This window comes from Pongo abelii, chromosome 18, assembly GCF_028885655.2.
Source record: "Pongo abelii isolate AG06213 chromosome 18, NHGRI_mPonAbe1-v2.0_pri, whole genome shotgun sequence".
NCBI lineage: Eukaryota > Metazoa > Chordata > Mammalia > Primates > Hominidae > Pongo > Pongo abelii.
The window spans coordinates 83,121,959-83,147,390 of record NC_072003.2 but is presented as its reverse complement, the minus strand read 5'-3'; the positions used below and the strand labels follow the sequence as shown (position 1 = coordinate 83,147,390).

The 25,432-nt window shown below is 44.8% G+C and overlaps 1 protein-coding gene and 1 long non-coding RNA gene across 3 annotated transcripts in view; one reads left to right on the top strand and one right to left on the bottom strand.

Moving 5' to 3' along the window:
* Window positions 1-22,706, top strand: part of LOC134760411 (uncharacterized) — a 55,075-nt gene extending 32,369 nt beyond the window's left edge. The window contains exons 2-4 of one of the 2 annotated variants that reach the window (XR_010137800.1): window positions 9,936-10,067; window positions 13,327-13,440; window positions 18,316-22,706. This is a non-coding gene — a long non-coding RNA (uncharacterized LOC134760411). Of the gene's footprint in view, window positions 1-9,935; window positions 10,068-13,326; window positions 13,441-18,136 lie in introns of both variants that reach the window. The other variant, XR_010137799.1, reaches the window with a different exon arrangement.
* CDH13 (cadherin 13) overlaps window positions 1-25,432 on the bottom strand; it is a gene marked incomplete at its 5' end in the record, with an annotated part of 1,173,335 nt that overhangs the window by 55,390 nt on the left and 1,092,513 nt on the right.

The following is a 25,432-nucleotide window of genomic DNA, read 5'->3' as shown; positions in this document are numbered from 1 at the left end:
CTCCCAGAGGGAAAGCAGAAATTCAGCATAAACCACACTTGTTTGCACAAGCAGTTTAGGTACAGTGAGTCACTCTTATCAGTTAAGAGAGTGGGAGCCCTCCCCACATCCAAGATTCTACATACCAGCTGAGGTCAACCTTGCAGGCAGGCCTTGCTAGGGACAGCAGTCTCAGGCCTGCTGTGTGAGCTCTTTTTTGCATAGTCCATGATCAGGACAAGGAAATGGTGATTAAGAATAAATTCTATTTATCTTCAGAAATCACTAAATTCCTATTTCTCTGTTTCTCCTAAAACCTATTTTTTTTTTTTTTTTTTTAGACGGAGTCTCACTTTGTTGCCCAGGCTGTAGTGCAGTGGCGCGATCTCGGCTCACCGCAACCTCCGCCTCCCGGGTTCAAGCGATTCTCCTGCCTCAGCCTCCCGAGTAGCTGGGACTATAGGCACACACCACCATGCCTGGCTAATTTTTGTATGTTTAGTAGAGACAGGGTTTCACTATGTTGGCCAGGCTGGTCTCAAACTCCTGACATTGTGATCCACCCGCCTTGGCCTCCCAAAGTGCTGGGATTACAGGCCTGAGCCACCACGCCCGGCCCAAAACCCTTTTAATTCTAGAGACTACATATTGAAACCCCCAAGGAAGCTGGAATCACAAGAAAACATGCTCTTGTAGGCACAGTGGTAGCTGGTGGCTTCAGCTCCACTTGCATTTACCCAACGAAACACTGGTTTGGTCCTCTGTGTTAATTGCAGAAAATTCAGACAATACAGAGGAGAAAAAAAGAAAAAAGTTAAAATCACCCTAATCCACTTCCAGAGATAAGCACTATTAACATTTTTGTCTAGAGGCTTCCAGCCTATGTATCGATGTATACATATACACACACAGGTTTTTCATGGGACGTACTGTTCACTCGCTCATTTGGAATAAACATTTGCTGGGTGTCTGTTACATGCCAGGCACCGAGCTTGGTGTTGGCAAGACAGCAGTGTATTCCCCCCAGTTTTTGGAACTTACACTCCAGCAGGGAGACAAGACATAAATTAGTAATTACACAAATGGTTATTTAATTACTGTCATGACAAGGGCCATGCCAGCAGGCTCCCTCACATCGTAAATCATGCGTTGTGAGTGTTTTCCTATTTTTCAGCATTTACTTTCTGCTGTTGTATCTACAACTGGAAGCACACATTCATTGATCACTGAGGAGGTGGCGTACGATGTATGTATTCATATACATTACTGTCTGCCATTGCCTCATCAACCTGGGAGGTAGATATTGCCACCTTATTTTACAGATGAGAAAACAAAGGCTCAGAGTGGTCTAGGAGCTTGCCCGAGTCATGCAGCTTTCGAGCAGCAGAAGTGTGGTTCCAATGTGGATCTCTGCCTCCCAAGCATAGCTTGATTTTTGTTTGCCTTGTGAATAGCCCACGAGGGTTGGGCATTTGTTTGTGCCACTGGTTCTCCAATTTGGGTGTGTATCAGAACGATCAGGGCTGTTGATGATATGATGGGACCTTTCCATTTTTAACATGTTTTCCAGGTGGCTCTGATTCACCAAAGTTTGAGAACCACCATTCTGAGAATAATGATTTAAACTCTGAGCTGGAACCCAGGTCTATGTCCCACAGCTGGGCTTTCCTTAGTGGGGAATAACTCAGGAACATAGGACTGGAATTTACAGGATGGCAATATTTCCTAAAAAAAAAAAAAGAACCCTTATATCTATCTTAAGAGAGATATAAAACTTTCTTAAAATTATATTTCTGTTTATAAAAATCATACACATTTGAGAAAAGCTTAAAATTATACAGCACATGTGTGTGAATTTAATATCTTCATCACTATCAATGATGAAACAATATTAGCTTAAACTGTTCTTTTATTGGAAGGCTCTTAATAACTTCGAAGTCAAACTTCGAGACTTACCACCGAGATAAACTATTCAGTTGTGACGTAGATATCAAGGAACTCGTGTCTAACAGTGCTCAGCAATAACTTAAGTCTGAGAATGATTTAGTCTAGGAAATAGGCACTCTTTGCCATGCAGTCACTTTCAATAGTGGGCAGGAAAGGGGTGGGGCCACAGCTAGGTGCCACTGATTGTGGGTATGGTCAGCATGAATTACCGGCGTGCCTGCAGACAAACGCCTGAGAACCACTGTTTTGAGCTCCCACCCTTTTCTGCGGACTCTCTAACCTCTTCCTTTGTGTGTGAGCCCCACGTGCACCGAGCCTTGCCTGGCAAACAATGGAACTGACATTTCCTGGGCACCGGCTACTTGCCAGGGACTGCACACATCTTCTCTGAAAACTTCTCACCACCTGTTCCAGGCAAGCAAGTCTGCTCCTAGTTTCTCCTGGCAAAGGTCATACCTGGAGTCTTGTTCGAGGCCATTAATTCTTTGTTAGAATTGACCAAAGGTCTCCCAACTGCTGCAATAGGACCTTTTTATGCCTGCAATGAGATTTTGCTGTGGCTGGGCTTTTCCTAGTCAGGGCTTGCTAGTCCGTTTTGCAAATTTATTTCCAGGGATGACTGACATAGTTTCCCCTAGGCGCTCACTGCCACTGCCCTCCCCCACCCCATTTTTGAAACCTACGTGAACGCAGCAGCTATTAGAGTAAGGAAACAACGTCTTCACAACTTTATAAGTGTCTTTGCAAAGACATTTATATCTCATATAAAGGGACATTTGACACTTCGTAAGGGTCATTTCATTGTTGCTTTTGACCAAATTGACTGCCAAGCAATACAGAGAAATACGGACAAAGAGATTCAGGGTATAAAGCCACAGATCTAACAATATCATACACATTGAGTAAATTAGGAAATAAAAAATTAAATAGTAATTAAACATTGAGAGACTAGGACCTTAACATATTTAGTTACCATATTAACAGGCTGAGACTTCAGAAGCTATCCGATTTCTGAAATCCAGAAACACACTAATCAATCCTAGATGAAAACAGGATTGAACACTGTTAGTGTGGGTAAAAGCATCACACAGATGCTTTAAGGTGCAACCACAAGATAGCTTTCATGATTAATTATCATTATCATTATTAATGACTGATCCAGCCTGATCCTATAGGTAGTCTAGGTTTAGGGTTAAATTTGCTACGTCCACGTATCCAGATTGGGTGGCTTTTTCTAAGCAGTAGAAACTGCGCTTGGAAAAGAACAGGATGACTTGGAGTTCAGTACCAGTTGGTAGCAACGTAAGCTTTCCTTGGTGTGAGGCTCTTCATCCATTTGTTCACACTCTTTTCATTCCGTGTGTTTTATCCTTTTTTCCCTGCATTGGTAGGCCTGAATATACAAATATGAACAAGACCCACAAGGACTGCTCGTCACCCCAGTATTCCATTTACAACATCATGAACGAACTCCCAATCAGGCCTATATCTCTGTCTTGCAGCCAAATATCCCGCTTACTCCTGGTATCTACCTGGTCAGCAACCTCCTGAGTTATCTCCCAGTGACAAACCATCCCAAAGATGTACCAGTCCAGCACAAAGTATGACTGTCAATCTCACAAAAGATGTAGGGTTCTAGGAGGATACTCAGAGTATAAGAATTACACTAAGTGAAATAAGCCAAGCCCAGAAAGACACATACTTTATTATTTCATGTATCTGTGGAATCTAAAAGAGTCAAATTCATGGCAGCAGGGAGAGGGCTGAGGAAGGGGGAGATGTTGATCAAAGTTTCTATGTATACAAAGGCCAAAGCATCACATTATGCCTCATAAATATATACAATTATTATTTGCCAACTACAAGTAAAGCAATAAAAGAAGAAAAAAAGGAATCATAAGTAAATCCATGACAAGTGAAAATGCAATGGAGAGAAGGGAATCAATGATTGAAGAAGAGAAAGGACAGTGGATTTATAACTGCTTCAAAAGAGTGATTTGACTGGCAAAGGACTAAGGAGAGGTCCTTTGGGAAATGGACAAAGCCCTTGAATGGTTAGGAAAGACAACCTCTTTATAAATGCGTGGCATAAGCTGAGCACAAGGTGAAGTTTGGCATGTACTGTCAAGGGATGTTGTAAAAATTATGTCAAAAGCAAAGCAATTCTTGGTTCATCTGTGTTCACTCTGAGACTAGCCTATTATTGGGGTTAAACTTATAAACAAACTTCTGTTCATCATTTTTTTCTCCAAAATAAAGTGATCAAATTGTCCCATAGAACTGATGCTTATGTTTTTTTTTTTTTGAATAACCACAGAAATGATCCGTTCCAGACTTAAAACTTGAGAAAGTTACAATTGTCTTATCTGAGTTCCTTTCTCAAGAAGCCAACCATCAAGTCTCCCAGATAAAATCAAGGAGCTGAAACTTACCAGACCACTGCCTCTGGATAATGAGGAGCCAGACACCTCATCCATCAGGATTGCCTAAAGGACCACCTGCTTCCTATTGACCAACTTCTCTTCCTTGCCCCGCTTTAATCCCTGTTTTCCCAAACATGGTTACATTTCCTCTCTGGTGTATTAACCCCTCATTTCAGAGATGGATTTGAGACTGACCTCCCATTTCCTTGGCTGCAGCAGCACCCGATTAAAGCCTTCTTCCGTGGCTTTTGTCTTGTTGTCTCAGTGATTGGCTTTCAGTGCGGTGAACAGCAGGACCCAGACCAAACCCCTGGTGCTTCGGTAACAATTACATCTTAACCAAATATATATATTTTTTTCAGTTTTGAGTCACACTTTGGTCTTTGCTTTAAATTGATTCATGGTAAGTTGCTTTTTTATGCTTCCAGTCTTCTTTTGGTAAGGGCTGTTGGTGGTCCCTGTTTTTTGGTTCATGATTTGGAGTACATGGATGGTCACAGGAGGGGAGGCAAGACTTTGGGGTTTAATCTGGTGACTAAACACTAATAACACTTTATTACAAGAGCAAAAAGCAGAATAAAATAGTCTGGTGCTCCGCTTCAGAGTTTCTGATAAGGCCCTCCGCAGCACGCAACCTGGGGCAGGGGGCTCTCTGCCTAAGTCTCGGGCTGCACTGCTTGCAGGTCACGTTCCACTTTTGTCCACTTATGCCAAGGCATGGTGGTGTCTGGACAGGTGCTCAGTTTCCCAGGGTGGTTTATCTCGAAGAAACATGCTCACTGGGAGAGCAAACCGGGATGTCAGAAGACCAGAATGGGAAAGGTAATCACCCCTCTGTGTTTGTTCTCAGAGTTTATTTTTATTGGGTGATTAATCGACACACCATGGCCTTTGCCCTGGCACCTGGGTCTCTGAGTCCAGCTCAGACCAAGCTGAGCAGGGATATTGGCGCTTTCAAGAAGTCAATAAATGAAGCCAGCTGCCGCAGGGACCACAGTGAGATAGATGGCTGAGCCTCGCATTATGCCTTGAAGGTCAGCGAATGTGGTCTGGCCAGCTGCCAAGCAAGGAGGTTCTTAGAGGCCGCTGTGCTTAGCTTAGGTGATGACTGGACCTCCCTCTCCAGTGGCATCCTGATAGACAGCCATCTACAGAGACTGCATTCCTGATGGAGGCCAGGCTACCAGGAGAGCTGCAGGGTCCCTGGGAGACAGAAGCATCTGGGTTTCACACGGAGAGAGCTCACCCAGGAGCACAAGTCCAGTGTGCGCTCACGGATCATCATCTGGAGGCACCATCGCCATAATAGGTGATGCTGCTGGCTGTTCTGTGAAGGAGCTGGAGGGTTATTTCCACCACGGAGTGCTCAGAATCACACATTCCCAGCCCTGTGTACTGATTTCCAGTGTTCATTCAGTACATACGCTTTGACCATCTTCTATCTTCCCAGTACTCTGTTAGGGACTGGGGAGTTTGCAGTGATCAAGGTGGGGAGCTTCCTGCCCTTGGGATGCGTGTCTTCACCAAGGCATTTACTATCTGATGTAATTTTCACACAAGATGGTGAGCTCCCAGGGATAGACTTTGTCTTTCTCTCTTCATGTAGGCAGTGGGTGGCCACATGTCTGGCCATACAGGCCTTGGTTAAAGACGGGTGAGTGAATGGGCAGAAAAGTCAACGTGTCAGGAACAAGTGGAAGAGCAGCCTGGAATTCCAAGGAGTTGATATCCCCAGGGATTTCAAGGCTCTGTGATGACAAGCGCAGCTGAATCCCTGCAGGAAGCAGTTGGGTTTGGTGCCCCTCGTGAGGTCAGGGGTGTCAAGTACCAAGATTAGGAAGGCGGTTGAGATGTATCCTGGGCCTGCAAGCCTCCCTCTGTACAAGGATGCCAGGTGTTTCTACACGTGGGAACATCAGTTGCCAGGAAGAATGTGGCTCAGCTGTGCTATCATCTTTCTGGATGTAGGAGGTTCTACATTAGCACTAGTGTAGAAACAGAATCCTACTGCAGTCTCCGGGTCCTCTATTCTGTTGCTCACAGAACAGGAGAGTGAGATTTAAAAAATGTACATCATGTCCCTTTCAGGCTTCAAACCCTTTGTGGCTTTGGGGACTGACCCCTGCTCACTTCCCACCATCAAGTCACCCTGTTCCCCAGTCCAAAGCTAGCCAGGCTCTCCCATCCTCCCAGCCTTTGCGTTAGCTGTTGGTTTCTCCCCCTCACCTCTCTCCTTGGCTGGTTCATTATCACTCTTCAGATCACACGTCATCTCCCTCCTAACCAGCCCATCTAAGGTAGCCTTCTCCAGTTACTCTCCATCCCATTATGCTGTTGACTCTCCCATGGGCAAGAGCTGTAAGCTGTAATCACACCGGTTGTGTGATCAGACATTCATTGGCTTGCTCACTGCCAGTCTTCCCACTAGAATGGAAACTCCACACTGTCTCATTCACTGCTATCCTCAGGGCTAGTTAGGACCCGGCTCATAGTGTGAATTTTTCAATATTATTTGAATAAATAAATAAACCAGGAAGATTACCTTTAGGTTGGATGTATGAAGAATAGCTAGCATGTCCAAAACATTTACTTTCAGCCTTGTTATTTAATCTGAAAAGCAATATTCACAACTGGCATTTATCGACTACCTGCTACCTGTCATGCAGCATTTAAAGCTTCCACAAACCTTTGAGCTAGTTTATATACAAGAATTTTGCTCATTTTACGTTTTCCTGTCTGAAGTCTAGAAAAAGAAAATGGATACTTTCTGAATAAATCAACCTCTTCTAAACTGACTTGCCAGAAGACGAGAAAAGAATCCAGCTGAAAAAAACCTAGGAAATAGCATTCTGGACATTGACCTTGGCAAAGAATTTATGATGAAGTCCCCAAAAGCAATTGCACCAAAAAGAAAAATTGGCAAAGAAACTATCAACAGAATAAACAGACAACCTATAGAATGCAAAGAAATATTCACAAATTATGCATCCAAGAAAGGTCTAAGATCCAGGATCTATAAGTAACTTTAACAATTCAACAAGCAAACAACAACCCCATTAAAAAATGGTCAAAGACATGAACGGACACTTTTCAAAAGAACACATATGTGCGGTCAACAAACATATGAAGAAATGCTCCACATCACTAACCCTCAGAGAAATGCAAATCAAAACCACAATGAGATACCATCTCACACCAGTCAGAATAGCTATTATTAAAAAGTCAAAAAATAACAGATGCTGGCTAGGTTACAGAGAAAAGGGAACTCTTATACACTGTTGGTGTGAATGTAAATCAGTTCAGCCCCGTCCAAAGCAGTTTGGAGATTTCTCAAAGAACTTAGAACAGAACTACCATTTGACTCAGCAATCCTATTACTGGGTATTTATCCAAAAGAAGATAAATTGTTTTGCCAAAAAGACATATGCACTTGTATGTTTATCACAGCACAATGCACAATAGCAAGCACAAGGAACCAATCCAGGTGCTCATCAATGGTGGAATGGATAAAGAAAATGCAGTACGTGTATACGATGGAATACCATGCAGCCATGAAAAAGGATGAAATTGTGTTCTTTGCAGCAACATGGATGCAGCTGGAGGCCATTATCCTAAGCGAATTAGCACAGGGACAGAAAACCAAATACTGCATGTTTTCAGTTCTAAGTGGGAGCTAAACATTGAGTACACACAGACACAAAGATGGGAGCAATAGATATTAGGGACTACTATAAGGGGGAGCATGGAAGGGGTGTAAGGGTTGAAAACTATCGGGTATTATGCACATTGTCTGGGTGATGGGATCACTCATACCCCAAACTTCAGCAACACGCAATATACCCAGGTAATAAACCTGCCCATGGACCCCCTGAATCTAAAAGCTCAAAAAAAAAAAAAAACCAAAAAAAAACAAAAAACAAAACACAAAACAAAACAAAACAAAAAAACGAAAACAAAACAAAAACAAACAAAAAACCCAGGTGATTCTTTGTACCCGGTTCAACTGCATGAATTTTTTAAAAGAATATCACCGTATATTTTAGTGTCTTGAACTTTTCATCGAATTGTGATTTTAAAAAGTCACAGTTTAGCCCAGAAGGAGGTATCTCCAAGTTTGTCAGTTCCTAAAACAACATTCTAGAGGGAAATAAATGAAAATCTCTTGGAACTATACATATTCTTTGATCCAGAAATTCTTCCTCTAATTATTTAGCTTAAAGAAATAGCTATTCCAAAACTGGGGAATGCCGGGTTAATAATGTCAAATGAGGTCCCCCTTTGCACAAGAATTCTCAGAGCCTTTAATACTCAGATTTGCATTGTGAAGATCTGAGAGAGGGCCTTAGAATAAAGCATAGCTCAAACTTATTTGGCTGAAATATTTAGCAAAATTATATTTTCTCCTTCAATGCTTACTATAGAAAAATAAAAAAGCAATCAGGTAACTGTTGATCAAAAGTGATAATGGAATGCTACGTAGACATTAAAAGCCATGATGAACACAACATGACAAGATGACAACATATATGAAGTAAATCTTTATAGTAGGTAGGTATGCATATAGCACCGTGAGGGTCCACATGCAAACATGTGGCAGGCTTGCTGCCCCCTTCTCACAAACACGGTAATGACTTGGCAATGGCCAGGTCAGCTTCAAAACCCCTCTTTGTATGAAGCCCTGTGTGCCAAACCCTTCTTATTCACAGGGCTTGACATATAATCCCAAACCTATTTGCTGCTGCTGGCAGAGAAAATACCTTGGAAGGGAATGCTAGTAGCAGTTGCAATAATAATTATGATCATGATGATGATAATAATAGAGTCACAGATAATATTTATTGAGCACTTGCTTTGTGCCAGGGACTTTCCAAGCACTTTACATGGGTCAGCTAATATAAGTCTCACAATAACTTCATGTGGGTGGGATTACTGGCCCATTATATAGATGAAGAAACAGAGGTGGCGAGGGACTAAGTAGCTGTCTCCAGGACACACAGCTAGTAAGTGATGGAGTTGTCCAACCATAGCACCCATGCTCTTAACACTGATGCCTCGCTGTCTGGCCTGGGTCTTAGCAGTAGTGGTATCTGGCTAGTGGGAGTTACATCTTTCTTAGTTTTGCTTATCTCAGTTGCTAAAATTTTTACCATGAGCCTATATTTCTTTTGCAAATAAGAATTTTTTTGTCAACAAAAAAACTAGTAATACAAAGATGATTTCGTTTATATCTCTACATTTCCATTTTTTCTTTTTTTGTGAAACCTTATTACTATAGATGGTATATTTACTATGTATACATACACATATGTATAATATTCATGTCTTATCTATGATATATAACAGTATATGATGTATATGCACATAAATAATATATCCACTTTATATTTGTGAATTGAATGTTTGTTTCTGTTCCCCCCAAATTTGTATGTTGATACAACCCTAACCCCCATTGTGGCAGTATTTGGAGATGGGCCTCTCCTTAGGAAGTTAAGGTTACATGAGGTCATGAGGATGGAGCTCTGATCTGATAGGATGAGGATCCTTATAAAAGGAGATCCTGTATGCTCCCTAATCCCCACCCTCCAGGCACATGCCCCAAGGAAATGAGGCTACATGATGACACAGCAAGAAGGTGGCTGTCTGCAAGCCAGAAAGAGAGCCCTCCCCAGAGACTGAACCAGCTAGAACCACGATCTTGGACTTCCAGCCTCCAGAACTGTGAGAAATACATGTCTGTATTTAAGCTGCCCAGTCCGTGGTATTCGGTTATGGCAGCCTGAGCTAAGACAATACTATCTAAATATGAGGTTGAACCACACAGTTGCCATTTCTCTGGTCAAAACCCATCACATCAGCAATTTCCCATGGCCCAACCAAATACATAAACATATATACAATAAAAACGGCATGTCGTAATTGTGTGCTTTCCTTCCTGCTGGGCACAGCGCTTTGAAGGCCGAGAGACACGCTTATTTATATTTGCTTTCTCTTCTCCTCAGGCATCCACTGGCACTTGGTAAACACTGGTGACTGAGTGGGTAAATTACAAAGATGAGCATTTTGAATTCCTGTTCCAACAGAAGCTTTAATGTAGTTCCTATCAAGCCTAATTCACTAACTAAAAAGAATTACATTGCACATACTGGCAGGAGTTATTGAACTGTTGTTCATCAAGATCTTTTCTCCTCGCTTCATAGGGACTCAAATTAAATGTGTCTTCACAACACACACACACACACACGCACACATACACATACACACATAGCCAGTGCCATTCAACCCTTAGCGAATCACACCACTTACGGCTCACAGGCTTGTGGGGTCAGCCTGTAAGAACAGGCGCCTTCTCTCCAGGGGCCCAGTGTGCACATCAAGGACTTAAACCCTGTCGTCGAGGATAGACTCTGAGACAGAGATGTGGTGTGTGGCTCCGAAGCCTGCCGGCGGTGCTGTTCCCCCTTTCCAGGCACCGTGCTCACTGCTGTCCACATCTGAGTATGTGTTGCCTCATAACAGACTCCTCAGAGGAGCTGTGGCTCTTTGTACAGTCACAGTTTTCAAAAGCTTTTGCCTCACAAAAGAAAAAGCAAAGCACCTTCCCTCAGGCAGTTTTCAATTCTTCCCTCCAAATGCATCAGTCAAACTTGATACTTAAACCCTTGAATCCCAGAAGCTCCTTTGAGAAGTTAGCCCATTAGCAACAGGCGGGAATGGCTGCCCTCCCTGCCAATCCCCCTGTTCGCTCCCTGGGCTGCCCTGTTCTGACTGGTGAGCAAAGTTGTCAGCCAGTTCTGTCAAGGGATTTGTCATTCCTAAACCTGTTTGGTCCACAGTCCTCCTGTCCTGAACCTACAGGCCTTTCCTGGAGAGCTTAGTCTATGACTTTTTTGGCCTTTGAATGCAATTTTATCTTTTAGGGCTTCTAATGTTGATGCACTAACATTCTCGGCTTATGAAATCTCCAATGTTGATATTTTATTTAGTAAAACTGAGTATTTTTCTTTCTCAACACGGGAAGGTTGGAAGGTTCTCCTTTGAGAACCCACTGCTGCAGTGGTGATCTCTGGAACAGGTGGATAGGCGTGCACTAAATAAAGCAAGCAGAAGAAGATGTGCTGGGAGAATCTTGGTGATGGGGCAAAGGGTGTTTGCTACAAAATTCTTTCAACATTTCCGCATGTTTGAAAACTTTTATAAAGTTGGGAAAATAAAATAAAATGATGAATGTGTCTTTTCTGTAAACACTCAGCATGTCCCTTCCCACGTAGATGTCTTTCTGCTATGAAACCTTTAAGGATATCACATGTTAGATGATTTCATTCCGATGAAATGTCCGTACTAGGCAAACCCACAGAGACAGAAAGCTCATTAGTGGTCACTAGAGCAGTGGGAAGGAGACATGTAATGGTTAAGGGGGATGTGGCTTCTCTTTAGGGTGTTGAAAATGTTCTAAAATTGATGGCGGTGATGGTTGCACAACTCTGTGACTATACTAAAAGCCACTGAATTGTATATTTTAAATGGGTGAATTGTGTAGTATGTGAATTATATCTCATAAATCAATACAGTTGTTATACATGAGAAAGATAACTTCAAGGAAGGGAGGTATCCATGATTTCCAAGGCTGCTAAAACAGAACAAAACAAGGCACAAACCAAACACCCCTCCCTTGATAGTCTTCAGAATACTCTTGACTTATAGAAGGCCAAAAAAGGACAGCGATTTTTTTTTTGTTTTTTTTTTTGAGACATAGTCTTGCTCTGTCGCCCAGGCTGGAGTGCAGTGGCGCCATCTTCGCTCACTACAAGCTCCGCCTCCCGGGTTCACGCCATTCCCCTGCCTCAGTCTCCTGAGTAGCTGGGACTACAGGTGCCGGCCATTACGCTCGGCTAATTTTTTTGTATTTTTAGTAGAGATGGGGTTTCACCGTGTTAGCCAGGATGATCTTGATCTCCTGATCTCGTGATCTGCCCGCCTTGGCCTCCCAAAGTGCCGGAATTACAGGCGTGAGCCACCGTGCCCAGCCAACAGTGATGTTTTGATTTTTCTTCCATTTTTGCCTGTTTGGAAAATACTGAACAAACAAAAGATGTCCAGAGTCTCCCCTACAGGGCCTGCCTTCTTAGTGGCAATGGCTGCAGCAGAAGGGGCCAAGACAACGATTTGCCTGGAGAATGAATAAACGAATGAATGAATGGACCCTACCTAGGGTCCTTGTTTCTCCAAAACCCGAACAGATGCCCTGGTCTTGTCACAAACTTGGCCTGTGACCTGCAGCACATGATTGTCACTCTTGGGCCTCAGTTTCCCCATCTATAAGATAGAGGTCATGTGAAAGATGGTCTCTAAGGTGCCTTCTAACTGATACATTATGACAATCTTTCCCAAAGCAATTGTTATTCAACGGCTGAGCAAAAAAGTTATAAAATTATCCCTTGTGGGAAGATTCAAACCAAGGTCCAGTTTTCTCTACATGAAAATGCAACAGTTTACAATGTTGTGTAAGTGCAGAAAGTGAAAAGACAGTCATTAAAAAGCTGAGAAAAATAAACAGTCAGGAAAGAATGCCTACATAAATTGCTCAGTCTGACTTCAAAGGGAAATTTTTTTCCAAAGTATCATGAGAATTAGATTTATGTCCTCAGAGCCAATGCAAATATAGGATTTGTACAATATCCATTTATCAGTTCCAAAGGAGCTGATTTACGGCCCACATCTTCTAGTTTATATTCTGTCCGGCTCAGAAAGTTAACTGACAACACGAAAGAAATATCCTCTGTCTCATTGTAGATGATGGGTTATAAATGAACACAACTTGATTCTCTGTTCTGGAAAATTAGTGTTTTGAAACTCTCATTAGAAATTAGTCATTAAAGCTGTTCCCAAGCTTGACTGCTTGGCCCATCCCTTTGTTGTTGTTGTTAGTTGTTTAATGTTCTGACAATGTCGGCCAGAGAAACAACTACTTTTGTCTTAGGTTATTCTAGGTCGACTTCCATGTCTGGATGTAATCAAATCAGCAGCCAGACTGTGACCAGGACACATCATACCACCTGCCCCCGGCAGAGATCCTGTGCCCATGTGTGATAAGGTGGGTGATGCAGACCTGGTGCTCAGTATGTCAGTCACAAACTGTGTAGGCCTGGAGGGGGTGGAGACAGAGGTATGACTTGACCTTCCTCTGCAGATCAGTGGAGAAGATGGAACTCATGTTTCCCAGACTGATGCCTAATAGCAGTGGATCCCAGAATCACTTGTGGGACTCAAAGATGCAGATTCCCAGGCCCAGGCATGAGGGACCTTGATTTGGTGAGTCTGAGGTGGGGCCTAGGACTCTGTGGTTTTAATGCCTCCCATGGGTTTTTGATGCTGCTGGTTCAGAGACAGGCATCTGGGACTCCCTGAAAGACCAGGGCTTGAGCCATTTCTTCAAGCAGCCATGAGACCAAGGCACTCAGGCAAAGGGTAGAGTCAAGTGTGCTAGATCTCAGAGATCAGTGAGGAGGTCAGGAACCTTCTTCCCAACCAGGGAAACAGCCCAGACCCTTCTTTTTCACCCTCTGCATAAAGTTAATCACCAAATCATTTCCATTCTGCCTTTGTTGGCTTTCTGAGCTCCTGTACACCTTTGCTTTTCTTAGTTACTCCTTTGGTCCAGGCTGGCTTCGTCTCTTAACGTGGCCTTCCACCCTTTTCTCTCTTCCCCTACAGTCTGGTCTTGTGTCAGAATGAGCTTTTTCTGAAATTCAGATCCAATCAGGCCATCTTTCTGCATTTAGGCCTCCAGGTGTCTCCACTGGCTACAGACCCAGGCTCAGATTCCACAGCAGGATACACAAGACCCATTGCAGTCCTGCCTGTGTGTTAAGTGAACGGATCTAGCTCTCTCGGCCACCATGCCTTTGTTTATCCTGTTTCCTCTGCCTGAACATCTTTGCCCTGGTCTACCTGCAAGTCTGAGCCCAGCTGTCCCTTCCTTCCTTGACTGTGACTGATGTGCCTTTCTCTCTGCTGTTGTTATACTGTTGTGTTTTCACCTCAAATATCACTTTCTTCATAGCTTTTATACTAAAAGGGTCTGTTTATTCATCTCTTTCTTTCTCTAGACTGAGTGAAACTGGATGACAGAGGCCATATGTGTTGTGGTGAGTGTATATTCCCACTATCTGTGAATCAAGGGTTAATTTGCATTTGTTGGCCTAATGAGGACACCAATAATGAAGTCCCAGGGGTAGGATGATCCTGCAGCTGGAAGGAAGACTGGGAAGCCATATAGAGTTGTACCTAAAGGGCATCTCAAGGGAGCAGCTCCTGGCTGCAGGTTACAATATAGCTCCTGCTCACCCAGCTGGCTGTGTCCTTGCTGACACTTCATCATTCATCTTGCTCCTGACGCTGACACTGCTCAGGTTGGGAAGGGAGGGGAAGGTAAGGATACAGGTCTCTAGGAGACAGCTTAGGAGATAGGCTCCTTCAGTGAGACGGTAGGAAACAAGCCCCAACATAGTCACAGGGGGCTTCAAGTAAGATGAAGCTTCGTCCAATCTGAGCTGGTTTGAGCTTATACAACTTCATCTATCCATGTATCCATCCATTCATGCATTCTTCATTCATCCATGCATTCATCCACCCACCCATGCATTCATCACCCACCCATGCATTCCTCACTTATCCATGCATTCATCACCCACCCATGCATTCCACACTCATCCATGCATTCATCATCCACCCATGCATTCCTCACTCACCTAGGCATTCATCCTTCACCCATGCACTCATCACCCACCCATGCATTCATCACTCACCCATGCATTCATCACCCACCCATGCATTCATCACCCACCCATGCATTCATCACTCACCCATGCATTCATCACCCACCCATGCATTCCACATTCATCCATGCATTCATCACTCACCCATGCATTCCACACTCATCCATGCATTCATCACCCACCCATGCATTCATCACCCACCCATGCATTCCACATTCATCCATGCATTCATCACTCACCCATGCATTCATCACTCACCCATGCATTCCACATTCATCCATGCATTCATCATCCACCCATGCATTCCTCACTCACCCAGGCATTCATCACTCACCCATGCATTCATCACCCACCCATGCACTCATCACCCACCCATGCATTCATCACTCACCCATGCATTCATCACTCACCCATGCATTCATCACCCACCCATGCATTCATCACCCACCCATGCATTCATCACCCACCCATGCATTCATCACCCACCCATGCATTCATCACTCACCCATGCATTCATCACTCACCCATGCATTCCACATTCATCCATGCATTCATCATCCACCCATGCATTCCTCACTCACCCAGGCATTCATCACTCACCCATGCATTCATCACCCACCCATGCACTCATCACCCACCCATGCATTCATCACTCACCCATGCATTCCACATTCATCCATGCATTCATCATCCACCCATGCATTCCTCACTCACCCAGGCATTCATCACCCACCCATGCATTCATCACCCACCCATGCATTCCACATTCATCCATGCATTCCACATTCATCCATGCATTCATCACCCACCCATGCATTCATCACCCACCCATGCATTCATCACTCACCCATGCATTCACCACCCACCGAGGCATTCATCACTCCATCCGTGTGTCTATCCATGCATCCATCAATTCATGTATCCATCCACCCATCCATCCATCCATCCATCCATCCATCCATCCATCCATCCTTCCATGGATCTATTCATCTGTCCACCCATCCCCCCATTCTTTCAATATTTATTGTGTAGCTATTATATGTCAGACATTCTTCTTTACTCTGCATATATGAAAGAGAACAAGACATGAAATTTCTGTTCTCATAGAGCTTCTGTTCTAGAAGGGGAAGGGAGATCATAAGCAGACAGTTAACACACAATATGATAACTTCAGAGAGCGGTATGTGCTCTGAAAGCTGTCCCATTGGGCAACAGTACAGGGAGTGACCAGTGACAGGTGGGCAGAGTTGAGGAGGGCTTCTTTAGTGAAGGTGATCAGAGAAAGTCTTGCAGAGGAGATGATAGTGAGACGGAAGCGAAAAGGAGACAGTCACATGAAGGCCTGGGCAAGGGAGAACATTCCAGGCAGAGGGAGCCACAGTGAGCTGATGTCACGGAGGAGCCTCCAGCCGAGCAGCAGCTTGGAGACAGTGGGCCAAGCAGAGGCAAATCAGACAAACCCACACTCAAATCTTGGCTCAGCTCTTTAGTATCTGTGGGACATGGAGGGAGGTGCTAACCTTCCAAGCTTTTACTTCTCTATATGTCAAATGGAGACACTAAAACCTCACTCACAGGGTGGGTGAAAAGATGAAATCGTATACAGAGCGTGGTCCTTGGCATGAGGTAGGTTATCAAGCCCAGATACTTCCAAATCCTTCTGCCAAGTGAAAGTCATCGTGCTTCTCACATCAGCATCCTAAGACAGACAGGAAGATTGGTCACCTTGCTTCTGGTAACCAGTTTCAGACTGACATGTCTGCATGATTCCACTTTCATTCCATATTTTAAAAATGCTCCATGTACTCCCTTTATTATGCATGTCACCCAGCTCTAGTTACTGTGAAACTAGAAGGTCACAGCTTGGCTCTGTGCTCAGAAATATGGCACCTGTCAGGTGCATGATTTAGGAACTTGGCCTTCCTCAGTGGGACCTCAGTATAGTAAAATCAAGTCAACGATTCAATCCATGGCTGCTGAATAAAGCCTGGGAGAAATATGAAGCTGCTTTCTTAATAATACACTTTTCATTAGTGAACTTTTTTAGTAAGATGACATTGAAACCCACCCCCCACCCTGGTTTCCAAATAGCTCAGCACTGGAACTTGAATAAGATGTGGTCACTCTGCTGGACAAAGACAAAAAGCCTTGCGAGGGTGTGGGACAGACAACAGGATACGTCAGCACAGTTGGCTCAGGTTTGCAAGGTTGGACTTCTCTCATTTGATTTCACCTACCTCTGGCTATTTTCCTTTTCTTTGCCAGAGGAACACTGGCAAATGTTTAACATCTGATTCTCTGGAGGTGGGGAAAGCCTAAATTAATAGTGTTTGCCTAATTCCATGATAGAAGTACTTCCACTGTGGCCAGTTTCAAGTTACTCCCACGATGTCACTGAATGCACAGCTATGAAGAGATGGTAACAACTGGCTCCTGCAAACTGCTATGAACTGGCTCTAGGGCAACACTGCTACACCATCTCCCTACGAATAATAGGGATCCCCTTTGTGGGGTTGGACACTGTACATATGTAGCTGGCACTACATGCATGATATTTCATACAATCTTAACTATCATTGTTTGAGGCTGAGATTATTATTGCCATTTCAGGGATGAGAAAAGTGAGGCTCAGAGAGATTGTGTAGCCAGCATCGGTTCACACAATTAGCAGGCAGCGAAGTTGGGATTTGAATACTGTGGGCACCTTTCACTGTGGCACACTCCTCCCCACTCCGAGTCCTCCTCTTTCTTCCCTGGGGATGGGTACCTTTCTTCCTAACAAGCTCCAGAGCTTCAGTGTCCCCTGGATCCTCCCACAGTGCTCTTTTGCACATGGACCCCTCCACTCCCAGTTCAGAATGAAGTCCAGTTTACTTAGCTTGGCTCCAGGGTGCAGCCTGTACTTCCTCATCCAATCTCTCTACTCTAGCAAAATGGGTTTCCTCATGGTCCCTAGATGTGTGTGAGATGGTTGATCTTCTTGCGTTATCAGCTTCTCCTTACTCCACTTAGATGCAATGATCTCATTCAAACTCTGTCTTGTCCTGCTAGCCCTGCTAAACCACTTGAGCCCCTGGAGTCTCTTCCTCCCTTGAGCTTCTACAGCATTCCTATCTGGACCATTCACCAAGTGGTTAACACCGGAAGCTTTTATAAAAACTATGTTGTTTGCTGGGTTGGGTTTCTTACAGTTCCCAGGAGACCACAAGTTACTCAGAGACAGGACCAAGTGGTGTACATAATGACCAGAGAGCCACAAAGAGTCACTTGCTCAGACAGGTGTTCAGCAACTCTTCCCAGAGCAAAACATACCTGTCTCGCCCACTGCAGAGTAACTGCAAGGCAGTGCACCGCTCCTCTGGGGTCTCAGACCCAATGGCAGCCTTACAAGAACAAACTCAAGCTGTTTTAAAAAATATTTTTAAAAGCAAATCTCTCCTCTCCAAATGACATTTAATTGCTTCAAAGATCAAGGGAAGGCAACTTCTCTGTGGCTGGGTGTGCAAACAACCTGAGTTCTTCAGGGCTCTGGGTATGGGTTACAAGATTCATCGTGACTCAATTCTCCAATCCACTAAGTTTTGGAGGACACAGGCAGTGTGTCACTGCAGATGGACTGCCAACCCCCAATTAAGCTGTTCTGGATGGCTACTGGTGGTGACCTTCAGGTGACATTGGTCAAGCTTCAAAGGAGTGTGGCCACCCAACCCTAGCAGAGTTTGAGTGTGCCAGGTGCTCATTACTGAACCCACTTCTCAGTCTACATCAAACAACCATGCTGGCCAGAAACGGTGTGCTGAGTTCTGATGATACGGAAACACCACACTACTGATGATACAGGTGCATACATGAAACCTCCTGGTGGCAGGAAGACTCGTTCCTGAGAGCCTGATGGCTCCCACACCAAGGAGTGCTCTGCCAGAAGCCAGTCCATTTCAGGCACAGTTATAACCGACTCCATGAAGGTTGTGGCAGGGAGAAAATTGTGACAGGACCTTGCTTGAAAGAAGAGGCAGTCACGAGGCCCCATGGGGCTTATCTTCCAGGATGGACTGGCCCTGGGTTTGGGATTGCAACAATTTCATTTCTGGCTCTCATGAGTCGGATTCCCTCTTTTCTCAGAGTATGGAAGCCAGTGGATTGTGGCAAAGGTGTCTGGCAGCCTGTCTTTGCTGCTTCCTGTGAAAACGAGATGGTCTGCCTGAAATGGAACATTGGCTGTTTCATTTCTAGGCTCCCCTTGTGTCTTTTTTTTTTTTTTAAAGATAGAGACGGGGGTCTCACTATGTTGCCCAGGCTGTCCTCGAACTCCTAGGCTCAAGGAATCTTCCTGCCTCAGCCTCCCAAAGTGCTGGATTATGAATGTGAGCCATTACGCCCAACTTCCCCTAATCTCTTGTGCTTGGCATAATGCTGGTATGCAGTAGGTGCTCAATAAATGCTGACTTGGGTGTAATGTTGATGAACTCTAAAAAGCTTACTGGAGTGTGTGTGCATGTGTGAGTGCACATGTGTGAATGTGCGTGCATGTGTGTGCATGAGTGCATGTATGAGTATTTGCATGTGGGTGCAGATGTGGGAGTGATGTGTGAATGTGCGTGCATAAGTGCATGTATGCGTGCATGAGTATTTGCATGTGGGTGCAGATGTGAGAGTGGTGTGTGAATGTGTGGACATGTATGTGCATGATGTACACGTGTGTACATGTGCAAGTGTGTGAACATGTGTGTCTGTGCATGTACGTATGTACTGCATCAGGGTCAGGCAGAGCTAGCACTCAGATGACCACCAGCACCCCTGCCCCAAATTTAGCAGCAGCAACCATTTGGTGCCTACTCTGTTCCCTTCTCATTTAGTGCGATCTTCACCAACCTGCCAGAATGACAAGCTTGATTCCATTTTGAATATGAGGAAACGGAGGCTCGGTGATGTGCAGTAGCCCATGCAAGGCCTCACAGTGTGTGCAGGGAGATGTAGATTCCTACAGTGGAGTCTGACTCCACTGTCCCCTGTGCTTCAGTGCCTTCTGGGCACACGCCAGGCATCAGACCAGGGAAATTCCACCCCACAGTGAGTGGGGCCAACTGAGGCTGATGTCAGTGTATTCCGTAGTGGCTGTGTGTGATGGAGAGAGAGCGGGATTGGTACTCAAGGGCTTCAGGAATGGCATCTGGTATACTGGGTATCTGAGGACATGGCACTGAACATGTATGCCACAGCCTCCTCACCTTATAATGGAAATAACCGTGCATGCCTCCTAGCATCACCACAGGGGTTTAAATTCTTACATGTGAGGTGTGTATAACTGCACGTGGTATGCAGGAAGCGCTCAGTAGATACGCTCCTAATACACCCTCATAAGCAAACACTTACCTAATCTAGTTGTTGTGCTTGAAAATGTGGTGCTGGAAAAGACCTGGAGCTTGACCATGACACAGACATTCAGGCTATGGATCCTGTGTCCACCGTTTACTGAGAGGGCTGTGGGTGAGTGACGTGGAGTGTGGCATAACCTCCCCACATCGCCCTCTCCTAGCGCAGAAATTGGAGATAGTGGTGGATCCCTCACAGGGTTGCTGGGATGACTGAATGAGGTAATGGACTTAACATATCCCACATAGGGTCTGGTACGCAGTGGTCCCTCAACAGTGGACAGACATTATTAGGATCTGGTCATATTCTGAGAACAAAGCTTGACAATTTCTGGAATCAAATGTCATTGTCAAATATGCCTGCTCAATGCAATTCTACATGGCTACTGGACTCTCTGCAATAATTTGTCTGAAAGAGAGGCAGAAGCCCCCAGGAGATGAATGAGCTGGTTTTAAGGAGAGAATGGTTTTAAGAGGCATTGAGGGTGCCCTGGAAGACATCCCCCTACAGTGCATATCAGGCCAAATGCACCTGTCAGCACCTACATTCCTTTGCCAGAGAACTTGCACCAACAGCCAAACGCCTTTGCTCATATGTGCAGCAGGCTGAATGTGATGAGGAATTAGCACCTCTCTCAGGAGCAACCCTCACCCAATGACTGGGGTATTTATACCCCAGCTCCTTTGCTCCCCATGAGACAAGAAGAATACAGGGTGGTCACAGAAGCATAGCAAATTCCAGGCAGTAGTTTCACATGATTAGCAAAAGGAAAATGTTGAAATAGCTGCAGAAGCTAGGGTCTGATAAGACCCTGAAAAAACACAGTGTGGGCCAAGCTGGCTAAGACCAACTGGACCCAACGTGGTGGTGGATTTGACCTAGGTTTTCCCTAGGACCTCAATATATGCTCATTAACATACTATATCACACACCCACCGGCACCTCGACAGTTCCAGGAACACCCATATTTGGTGCAAAAATGGGTGACACCTCAGTTATGAGAAATCTCCACCTTTTTCCAGGAATCTTCATGAATATTCCACTCCTTGGTTAAAGAAATCCATAGAGGTAGCAACCCCAATCCCCCTTGAGAGTGATTCCTTCACTCCTGAAAATGCTCACACTCACCTTTCTTGAGTGTATACTTTTTGCTTTGCAATAAAGCACCATACTTTCACTATTTTCTGACTTATTCTTGAATTTCTTCTCACAGTCAAGAGCCTGCACACTGACCGGGGTCAAGGACTCACCGGCATTTGGGGACCTCCCCCAGCCTACGATATCACTTGGATGGAATAAGCCCAGGAGCGTGCTCCTCTGCGGTTCAGCTCCTGTACCCACAGTGGTGGCTGGATGGACAATGCAGGGTGTGTGGGCTGTGTTCCTCTCCTGTCCCACTTCCTGCTCTCCTGCTGGTATTTTATGGGATTTTCTCCCAACTAAACTATTTTCACCCAGACCCTTGTCTCAGCATCTGCTTCAGGGGCAATCCGAAGTAAGACAATCACAGTCGTGTCAATAGAATTCCCACCAGACAGCGCTTGATTGTTCCAGAGGCCAACACCCAGAGCAGCAGGAAGTGACTTCTTTAAGCTAGAGTGGTGAATTAGTTCCAGTGGGTTTTCCTGAGCCTCTCAACAATGGGAGAGGCAAGCAGAGCACAGCAGGAACTGAATGGGGTTTGCGTGAATGAAAAATCCAGAGAAAGGTGTCCTGCGGAATGTGCAGGGTAAGATTTTAAAGAGCTGCCTCTGTCACAGAGAAATAACAAGCTTTGCATGCAGGGGAGCTGGTTAATTGGCCTACTTTTTCTCCAGACTAGCTCTCAAACTCTCACAATAGTCCTGGAGGAAGGAATTATTGTCGCCACTTACAGGTAAGGAAATTGAGGCAGTGAGAGGTGAAAGGAGCTCACAGCGTCCCCATGATCATTAAATGAGAAAATAGACACCAAGACTCAGCCCTTGGCTCATAGTAGGTGCCCATTTCATGTCACCACCTGTTTCTTCCTGATGTGATGGTGTCATCCTTCAGCAGGATGGCCTGGGCCCGTTTCTCAGCTGCCCTGAGTCTGTTTCCTGAGACAGAAGAAGAAAGTGGAGACAGGGGCTTTCATGTGTGGTGAACCAGGCAGTTCAGACCGATTCAGTTCAGACTGAACCCAATGGGAGAAGATGGAAAATATATACAAAAAGTGGGGAAGAAGTCAGGGGAGGTTAGAGGATTATAGTAAAGCAATCACTACAAGTCTTCATTTGCCTCACTTTTTTTTTTTTTTTGGAGACAGTATCTCGCTCTGTCATCCAGGCTGGAGGGCAGTGGTGCGATCTTGGCTCACTACAACCTCCATCTCCTGGGTTCAAGCAATTCTCCTGCCTCAGCCTCCCAAGTAGCTGGGACTACAGGTGTGTGCCACTACCCCTGGCTAATTTTTGTATTTTTGGTAGAGACGGGGTTTCACCATGTTGGACAGTCATGTTGGCCAGACAGATCTTGAACTCCTGATCTCAACTAATCCACCTGCTTCGGCCTCCCAAAGTGCTGGGATTACAGGTGTGAGCCACCATGTCCAGCCTGAGTCTGGCCTTCTCTTTTTTTTAATGGCTGTTACCCCATTTCAAGGAGGGTCTTAGAGAGTTTAACAGGCAATGATGTCAATTCGAAAATTCAGATATTTCCAAAGAGTTTTTGATTTAGAGAGAATGAACAGGACTGGAAGACTTTACCTACCCAAGTAAACAATCATTAAAGAGGCCAGGGCAGGTGCGGTGGCTCATGCCTATAATCCCAGCACTTTGGAAGGCCGAGGAGGGCGGATCATGAGGTCACGAGTTTGAGACCAGCCTGGCCAACACAGTGAAACCCCAACTCTACTAAAAATACAAAAATCAGCCGGGTGTGGTGGCACATGCCTGTGGTCCCAGCTACTCGGGAGGCTGAGGCAGGAGGATTGCTTGAGCCCAGGAGCTGGAGGTTGCAGTGAGCTGAGACTGCACCATTGCACTCCAGCCTGGGTGACAGAGCAAGACTGTGACTCAAGACAAAAAAAGCCAGTAGGAGGTGCAGCAGAGCGGGGGTTAATGATTGCCAAGGGTTGGCGGGAAGGAGGGATGTACGGGTGGAGCACACCGGATATTTAGGGTTCTGAAACTACTCTGCATGGTATTATAGTGGTGGATGCATGCTGTTCTACATTTGCCCAAACCCATGGGATTTCCAACACCAAAGGGAATCCTAATTTGCACTACGGCCTCTGGGTGATCATGACGTGTCAATGTAGCTTCATCAGTTGTAACGAATGTCCCAGGTTGGTGGGGGATATTGATTATGGGGGAGGCTGTGCATGTGTGGGGGCAGGAGGCATGTGAGAACTCCCTGTACCTTCTGCTCAATTTTGCTGTGAACCTGCAACTGCTCTAAAAAACAAAGTCTATTAAAAAAAAAGTGGGGAAGTCTAAGTTTTCCTAGCTTTGTGGAAAACAAAATGAACTCAGCAAAATGGAAGACTGTATCAAGAAGATGACATTAAAGGTAAATTGCATATACTGGGGAAAGATTTTAACAATATCTGATAGAACAGTCATCAAATATGGAGAGAAAATTACTGCAAAAGGGGAGGGTAGTGGACATCTGTTGTTTTTTTCGCCACCCAGGAAGGCATTTCGTCTTCCTTCACTTTGGTAAAAACACCCTAATTGCTATGTTTCCACCCCTGTCACAGCCTGTTGTCAAGGTTGACCATCCCCGGGCTGGGAGGTGGTCCCTGACCCAAGCCAAGGTATCACAATCACTCCCAACTCTGACTCCTGGCCTGGGCTGACAGTTGGCACTGAGCATCAGACTCCCTGAGGGACCCGCCTGCTCCCTGAGGGACCCGCCTGCATGTCAGCAGCACACAGCCCTCCAAGACACTGTTTTTGCATTCGTTCTTCAGAGTTAATTTCTGTTGCTTGCACCCAACTCTAATGGATAAAAATACCATTTCAGACACAGGATAGTATTGGAAAATGCATTTTACTAACGCGGCTGCTGCTACCAGGAAGGAGACTTACCAAGACCTGGTACTTACAAGCCCCAGACTCCTGGCTCCCTTACTGCAGCCAGTATAAATACTCGAAAATGCTAAAACAAACAAATGCCTGCAGGAAATCCTGGCACCACCTTCCAGGGTAAGGTCAGCAAGGATAAAGTAGATGGATTCTTGCAAGCGAAAAACAGCTGCAGATGAAGCATTATCCAAACCCTGATCAAGTAAACGGGAACATTAACCTCTGATGGGAAAACAGACTTTGCATTGGCCATAAGTAACTCTGCACTATGTACGGGAATAGCCCAAGTGATTATTACACAGAGCTTAATATTTATGCCGGTATGAACTCATAGCAATAAAGCTCCATTTCATATCTTTTGTGGAATAAGGTGGGGGTATTTATGAGCAAAGGCACGCATGAATGAATGAAGAAATACTCTAAATGATAGCAATAAAACTCTTACTCTCGAACCTAGCTACTGCTTTATCCAATCCTAGCTGGAAAGTCCTTGCTCAGCAAATAACAATTACCTGAGATCACAAATGATGTAAAGAAACAGATGCGCAGAGGCAACACACCCAAGGCTTTTCCTTTCTCTTAAAATCACAAGGGAAATAGATAAAGGTAGTTGGCAAAAACTGTAATTAGGGATTAAAGATAAAGACCCATTCTCATTGAAGATAGATGAGTATCATCAGAACCCTCTCCTTCAAGCAGATTAAGAAGGCATTTCCCATTTCTGTCTTCTATAGAAAAGCTACTAAATGTAAAACAAACACATCCACAGATGCCAGGATATCAAACATTTTGCCTATTTAACTCATGAATATGCAACAGTTCCTGAGTCTGTCTTGTGACAGTCATATGTTACAGTGTCTATAGACAATGTTTTGAAACTGTCCCT